Genomic DNA, 8,460 nt, shown 5'->3' with positions numbered 1-8,460 from the left:
TTTGAATGCGCATTTATCGCGATGTGTTATCGTGGCGCGCACGGCACGAAGGCGCAGCGTTTTGAAGCCATGGCATGTAGCATGCCTACGGAGCCGCCAAGAACCACTCACTGAAGGGCTGTCCCCCGGATGCACTAAGCATGCGTTACGAACGCTCTCACCCTCATCGTATACCACAATGCGTCAGCTCGCTTTCGCAAGCGCTCACATGTGGCGCAACAGGCAACGGCAGCCACGCGCTCCGAGTATCGCGTTTCAATCGCTGAGCACTGCAGTACCTTTCTTTTCCCGATGAAACTGTGACGTCTGGTGCCGGATGCTGTCCGACGCTTTTTAACATTGTAGATTTTAAAAATGAGGTCAACGAGCTGCGCTTTTATTAGTGTAAGCCACGTTTCGTGGTTCAAGTGAAGCACGTGCGTGCGGTAGTCGGTGTTTGCTGGCAAAATGAGCTCTACGCTCCCGATTATTTTGCGATGTGGTCACCAGCTCATCCCCGACGCGTCCGATCTATTTCAGCGATCAACTTGGCATTAAGGGAAAAAGCTTTGCAGCGCTAAACACGTTTATAGCGCCGACGAAAGTGCCGGGACCGTGACGGCGTCTGCTACTCGCAGGTTCACCGATCGATGGTCGTACGAAGTGAAATTTTAAGTGAAATTTCTAGTTTAAACTAATACTCTGGTGAAAAAGACTTCTCAAAAACAGCCGATGAAAAAAATTCCCCCGCATTTCCCCGAGGGGGAGAATGTGAAAGTGCGAATGCACGGTTGTCGGCCCGCTTGCGGCGCTTGCGCTCGGCCCCCGCAGCCCACCGCCTCGCCGCCTTCTCTTCCATCTCTTCCATCGGGTTTGTAGTATCACGTGTACACCACGCAGTTATCAAGCCGCTATAACGCCGCTGAGTCGCCAACGCACGCCGCTGACGACGTAGTTTGAATGCGTTAAAGATATAAGGCGCGTCACTAACACTGATATCAGCGTCGCGTCCGTGGCTTGGTCGGTAGAGCGTCGCGCTGCGGCCGCAAAGTCCTCGGATCGAAACCTGGCGCCGGATGCTGTTTCTTTTTTAAATATAGAGGAGCACTGCGGACGCCGCCGCCGCCGCCGCCGCCGGCGGTGGATGGTTTGGGGTCGCTTATAAAGTGCATTCGCACTTAAAGGAGCCATGAAGAGAAAATGCAAGTTGGTTTTATTCGAAAGATTTCGTGTTTTATAGTGCCCTCAGCGCTTGTCCGGATACAAACGGTGCTTTATTCACTGAGAAATTAAACAATTTAGGTTAAAATTTTGATTTTCCCGCTCAATCGTGCGTTTTCGTTGCCCCAAGTGACATCACGGGAACCGACCGCTCTGCAGCCTAGAGTACCTTCATTCACGCATCCGCCGTACAGGGTAGAGACACGTAACGCTGGCGCCGCCATGTTCGGTTGCTCGCTCGCCGCCGAAGCAAGTCATTGTGTCAAAACCGCGCTAAAATTATCGCCGCAACGTGGTTTACTGAAGAAGTTTGAATCATATTGTCTGTTTCGCGTTGCTAGGTCTCGTGGGAAACGAAAAGAATAACGCGTTGAGCCCGTTGGCCCAATTGCGGCGGCACGGGACCGTTCAAAGGTTGTCTCCACCCTGTACAGCGGTGTTGGTTTGTTCCCGCGTTTCTTTACGTTCCGTAACCTAGATGGCGCCACCATACCGTGGCAAGCGTTTGGTTTGTTTTTGCCCGCATTTAAACCTGGCTTGTTTTTGTTCTGGGAGAAAATATTCGTTCCCTGAAACAGTGCTCGCTCGACAAATGGGGTCACGTAAGACACCGTTGCTTGCGTCAATCGGCCAGTGTCGTCTGAGACAACCCCAAGCCCCGTAGGGCTGTGCAGCTAAACCAAAGCATGCTGTGCGCAGTACGAACAGCAGAACGCATCAGTTCTTCTATGTTTACATGTGCTTTCGTAACTTCCACTGTTTGTCCCATCATTCTTATTGCTTTGTAGAGAATGTGCCCTAAATTTAAGCGCAAATCGCTCGTTCGTCTAGTTTGTAAGCTCTACCTAATTTGCGTCTGCTTCTGCCAGCCTCCGCCAATCGCAGAGCTTAGCCCATGTGACATCACAGGTTCTGTTGCGGGAAATGAGCTGGTGGGTCGCATGACCATTCCCGTTTTTCCTAATTATGTAGCTTATTTGAGCGAAGTTTACGTTAAAAGTGGTGTCAGTATGATTCTAACGACACAATCTTTTGAATGAACCAAACTTGTGTTTTCTCTTCATGGCTCCTTTAAAAGAAGAGTGACGCAGTCGGCGATGATCGCGCTTTAAAAAGCCAGCGAGTCCGGCGGACCGCAGGCTCGCCTGCTGCGGTGCGCTGCTCTTTTGCGTACCTGCACACTATGCGTGCACTTTCATTAAACAGTGCGCGTTTGCGTCGCCGTTACGAATATATGGTGCAGCGTTAGCTTGCCGTTTTGTTGCGTGTCTCAGTGACAAAATGCCGCGACCGTCAGAAGCGTGAAATCTGTTTTGCGATTCCGAAATTAGTGGCCCTAAAACTAAGTGGTCGGGCGAACTAAGAGGCCGCTCGCTTTCCTTGTTTGCTCTCACTTTGCTTAATTACGCTCTTGCAGCATACATTCCCAGTTCGCACTTAATAGCCTAGAATGAGGGTCAGCAACGGCCGAGTTCCATGCAGCCGACACGGCGGAGGGCTGGACGGCAAATCGGGTGGGAGGAGGAGGAGGGGGGCTCTGAATGCGAAAAGAAAAAAATTCAGCGGATTTCTAATAACATTTACCAATATTCTGGCGAAGTGTGAAGATGGGGGGCAATTCAACTGGAGGACGCCAATTCTCCGTTCTTGTCCCGCTGTCTAACTCCATTTGAAGTCAACTGGCGTGTCGGCGTTCAGATTCGACGACCCCTGCACTAGACAACCAACACAGTCAGTGATGATTGCACGTAAATATTCGGGGCCCCGCGCCGTGTATGCGGCTGTGTTATGTGATCTCTGCAGGCAGCGGGCGTGTAATTTGGTGAATGTTTTGCGTCCTTTAATAGCGCTTAATTTGTTTATTTGGCGCTATTGCCCCACCTACTCGCTAGTATACATGTACCCTGCCGTTCGTAAATCGTGCGGCGTAAAACGTTACGCAAGAATCATTTAGTTTGCAAAAATACGAAACAAAATTTCCACTCGTTTCAAAGGTGGTGCCAGGCCAGCAGTGTCAGCTGAGTCGGCTGCGCAATTCTTGCGTTCGCTTGCATGCTCCCGCTGAAGCAACCTTTTGCAGTTACCTCAGGATATAGGACGAGCAGCGTTCCGTGTTTTTGCTACTCGTGAACTTTCCTTTGTCGACCTCCCGCAAGAAGAAAAAACTAACTGTCGTCAAACAGGTAAACCACCCGACCTGGCGATACTGTCCCACGCCGCGACCACCGCAACAGCTCGCGTAAAAGAAAGCCGACAAATCGGCTTCTTTTAGCGGATATTATTTTGTTTAGCCTCTGCAACTACTTTAAGGGCTATTTCATACAGTATGCAGTCATTTAAACACGCCACAAAGCGCCACAACCAACTTTCACTCTGGCTTGCAATTGAAAACACATGGAGGGCGGCGAGGGTCGTCTGCTTTTGTACTACCACGGCCGCTGGATGAGAGCGCACGCAAGGTGCCTTTCATCCAGCGGCCGCGGTACTACCCAGAGGCTTCGGCCGCTAGGGGCGCTGCATGTCGCCAAAACTCCAGCGCAGGAGGCCTATAGCACAAAAAAAAAAAAAAAAAAAAAAAAAGAGAAAAAACCTCAGACACAGAAAAAGAGACAAAACCAAATAAAAGGAACATAGAAACCCATAGAAGTCCTGAAACAAAATAATGCAGACAAACCTGATTAATTCGAACTCCGAAGCGATGAAATGAAAAATTTGGTCGGCTACGATTATGGGCTTTAAGGATACACGACAAACTGATAGCGAAGTGCCCCAAAAATAAAACTTTGTTCAAATTAACCAGAGTTTGAACTACTGGGAGTGTGTTTTATTAGTGGTACAGTGTAAAAATCAACATTACCACTTTCCTGACCACGCCTGTTCAAATCGATAGTAGTTTAGCAATGCTTTCAAGTTCAAAATTTGACACTTTTTACATTCGAATTTGGTGCTTTCTGAGCACGCACTACGAGCTGGCTCCATCTACTGAGTATTAGAGACACTAACTTCCTGTTCACTTTTGTTTTTTCGCGAGATGACTCTTTTTATAAAGCGCCGCCGGAGTCATGTGACGGGCGCCTTGAAGATGCAACAATGGCGGCGGCACCACGTGCGACCGTGCCATGCAAATGCCGCCTTTCTAGCGATTTTGACAAGTTTACATGTGAATTTTTGGATAATATCAGGAGCGCTGACTCCGAGGACAACTCTTATTCATCGGATTTTTGTATGGAAAGCGAAAGTGTAAAACCAGCTGGTAACCTGGTACCCCCGTTCAACATAAGCCCCAGAAAATGCGAAGGTATGGAAACTGTTAATTGTGCTACGAACAAAAAAGAGTGGGCCAGAAAACCAATGTTTTTTGCGATGCCTGTTTCACAAGTTTCACAAGTTCGAGGAACAGTTTTGTACAGAAGCCTAGCTGAATCCCACCAGGGATAACTTTTTTTTTGTAGGTCAAGAAATTTTGCAGTTTGGCATTTCATATTTGCGGCAGTTTTGCACTACTAATTGTACAAAATGTGTATCTTATTTTTTTTTTGTTTTTTTTCTGTGTAGAGCAACACCGACGTTTTTGCTTATTTTTTGTTTGTTACAATTTTACTGCACAGCCTTTTTTTTTTCTTTTCTCCCCCACACAAAAGACTATATCAGTACCCAGACACTTCCGGACTACGAGACGTGGTGCGCAGGTAGCATTAATTACGGCAAAGACAGACACATTCCCTAATTAAGAATAGCAAAACTAACCATTTACAGGCACACGAAGGAACTGTTTCGAACACTGCCGGGAAGAATGCATTGGGTTTGTGATGCTTCGGTGGCTAGTAATGCATTGAACTTCCGTATTCAATTTCGGATTACATGAAAAGTAGTGTGAGCTGATGGGAAAGCTTGTTTAGCCTAACAGTGGCATGAGTTTAAATTTCGAATCGAAGACCAAATCCGCTCAAATTTTCACCAATGTAAAAATACTGCCATCGAATAGTACACATAAAAAGAGGGTAAATGCAAGACACTGCGTTTAAAATAGCAACCTGCGCTACACAAACGTCTCGTAAACATAATACTAGGGAAAAAAGGGGGGCGGAGGGGGCGCCAATACCGGAGGCCGGATGGGATGTAGGTGAAGGAACGGGAGCAGCACGCCGTTGCCGGCAGCCGCTCACAGCAGCCTGTAATGCTCATGGGATTTGTTTGTGCGTTTGGGATTTACACGTTTCACATTGTTGTTTCCTCAGAAGAACTGCCAGTATTTTGATGTGGATAGGGAAGCAGTGAGCCGTGAAAAGTGCGAAATGGTGTTGCTATTGACAGAGCCGGAATAATGCGCAATCATATCAGCATTAGTCGGATGTAGGAATTCTTGGCGCTGTGAGTTTAAGAAAACATGGCCTGATTGACAAATCCATTTGCTTGTAAAACATCAATGAGGAGCTTTGATTACCCTATGCCCTGATTATCATCTCGGTTTTGTCAGAGAATGAACCTCCCATGGGCGTCAGCCAATTACTAATGGTGCTTATTATGCCTTACGGGCAAAATTCTTGATCAATCTCCCCTCACTAACTTTAACCTCGCCACACATTCAGCATCAGATATATACTTGGAACATGTTCATTGTATACTTGTCTTTGATATAAAAATTTTCTTTCAGGGAGACTAAATCATACATCCTGCAAAAGCAGATGCTTGATCCCACGATTTCAGCTAAAATTGTCAATTACTGTTTACGAGAGGTTGTTAGCATTATTACAGTTCGTGAAGACGACGAGTGATCTCTGTGCAGACGCATTTGTTACCCCTACCAAGTCGCTCAAATGTTTATACTTGCACTAGGACAATGTCAAACGTGCCTATTTAAGTGCACTTACCCCGAGTGCACTCGTATAAAATGTCATTCGGGCACAGCTAAACAGCAAACATGAACGCACTTAAGCTGAGTGTTTTCCGAAACACCGTTTACCTGGGCCGGCTCGCCGAGTGAGTTGTCTCAGGGGTCTTAAAGGGGCACTGACACAAAAATTTTGCATCTTGTTTTTTTTGTTGTTGCGATAAGTAGCCAGTGACCTACTTATAACCTGTAGAAACCTCATTTGCTTCAGCGTGCGACGGTTGTTTAATTAGAGGCATTTTCAATGCGGCCAGTCGCAGTTTAGGTTTCAGCAGGTGCCGCGAAACGATGGATTTTGTGTGAACAAAGCTGACCACGTGACCGTCGGAGGGATATCACAGAGCAGAGCTGCCGTAGCACTGTCGAATCCGCATCGCCGGCAGTTTGTGCGAATGCCCCCGCGTAGTGATCTCGTGATCCGCTTAATTAAAAAGCGTCTGTGGACGTGACGCAGGCGCTGCGAGTGCAAATGCTACCGCGGCTAAAGAACGACGCGCGACGCTCGAAACGGTGGGTGGCAAGACGCGCGCTGGGAGCAGCCGGTCAGTCTGCCTACAGGTCCGCCTACAGATGTGTTCGGCTTAGCACTGCGGCGGATATTCGATTGCCGCTCTCGTAAGCGGTGCAGATGACAATTTTTAATGCAACGCGCCATCGCATCATTAACTCCTTTCTCATATAAGCTGCCATGGTCGGGACTTGGGGGCAATTTCGTGCAGCGGTAACAAGCTTTCACTCGAGCTACCTGCGCCGGCCTGGGCCACTTCGCGGCCGCCGCCTGCACAGCGACCGTGCGGCTCGCTCAGTGGGCTTTTCGTGTCTCCGGCGCGTTTTCGCCTCCAATGTAAATAAAAAGTAATAGAAACAGAGTGCCTGGAATCGTTGTAGAACTTTGGTCGCGGCCAGCTGCCCGATGAGCTGATGAAATCACGGCGCCTCCGCCGCCAACGATCGGGTCGTTCGTTCTCGAGGGCAGAAGCTCCGCCCTCCGGCCCTCCGATTGGAGCGGCGAGCCGGGCGAGCCGGCGAAAAACGCCGGCAGTGCGGAAGCGGCAAACACAAACTCGTGACGTGTTTGGATGTTGTTTATTTACACAATATCCACGGGATGTCGATTGCGCGTGGTCCTCTGCTGGCTGCTCGGTTGCGTTTCGCACAATTTAAAATTGATTTTAAATATGTTCTAGGCTGTATTCGCAGCTGATATATTGCAGATGATGTGTATGTGTTCACACCGATCTATCTCCGAAGTTATCTCGCCTTCGAAATTTTGTGTCAGTACCCCTTTAAAATCGGGAAAAATAACATAAAAGAACAAGCGTTTAGATGCCTATAAGTTATGTTAAAAGTTAATTATGGTTATATTGTTGATTTATTTTTACGAAAACAGAAGCAGCGATGAGAAGGAAAATAATCCTTCGCCCAACGGCGTGCCAGCGCCGCCTGGTGAGGCGTTGCTCCATGACCGCCGTTTTCTGCGACGTTCGCGTAGGTAGTTTTTGCGGTCGTGTTCACATTTCTGTCTTTTCTGTCACAATCAACGCTCTCTGATAATTTTCCCTCTACGATAATGCTGCTGCGATTCGCTGCGCAGCGTCTAACAGCGAAATTATGACCGCCGGTCTTCAGTCGCAGTCCCAACGGAGATTTTTGTGGACTTGCGAGAGACGCCGATTGCAGTGTCGAACAATATAAACACAATAAAGTGTTAAGATTGTTTCTCACACAACAAAGAGGTGGAATTTCAAGTAATTTTGTGGAATATTTACGCCAGCTATCGTCACTGACATCACGGCCAAGGGCACTTTATTTCGTCGTTTAGCACCGCGCAGCCAAAGTGTCATTCGGGGAGCCCGAGTGCACTCGGCCTAAGTGCACTACAATAGGCAGGTTTGACAGGGGTATTGTTCAGTCATTAAATTTTTAGAAAGGTGCAGACTTTGGCCGCCACAATAAAACAAAAATGGAGTGCTGAAGTGTAAGTGATTCAGCAAACGAGTCTTTAAATGAATTGCCGGGATCAATGGGCCGTTTCGAATTCTCCGTTGGTTTGAATTATGCGACTTCAAAATAAAGAGGTTTGTTTGTGTCACTCTACAAATGTTTCTACCATGTCCACACACTAAATGTCTCCAGTAGATGCATCAAACACGTTCGTTGGAAATGACGTGGCATAGCTGGGGTCACTGCACTCGGCATTAGTGGGGTCGGCAACGCAGTTGGGCCATGCATTACAAAGGGGGGCCTCGGTAGTTACTACCATTGTAGCCCTGCCAGCTGGAGGCACCGGGTGCATCTAGGACCATCGCCATGGAGGGGCCATCACTCGCAGGTTGACGGGCAAGGCGCCACACCATTGACACAAGGTC

The sequence above is a fragment of the Haemaphysalis longicornis genome, unplaced genomic scaffold, assembly GCF_048455015.1.
Source record: "Haemaphysalis longicornis isolate Haplotype H1 unplaced genomic scaffold, Haemaphysalis longicornis Haplotype H1 scaffold_1, whole genome shotgun sequence".
NCBI classification, from domain to species: Eukaryota; Metazoa; Arthropoda; class Arachnida; order Ixodida; family Ixodidae; genus Haemaphysalis; species Haemaphysalis longicornis.
This window is presented reverse-complemented; position numbering follows the sequence as displayed.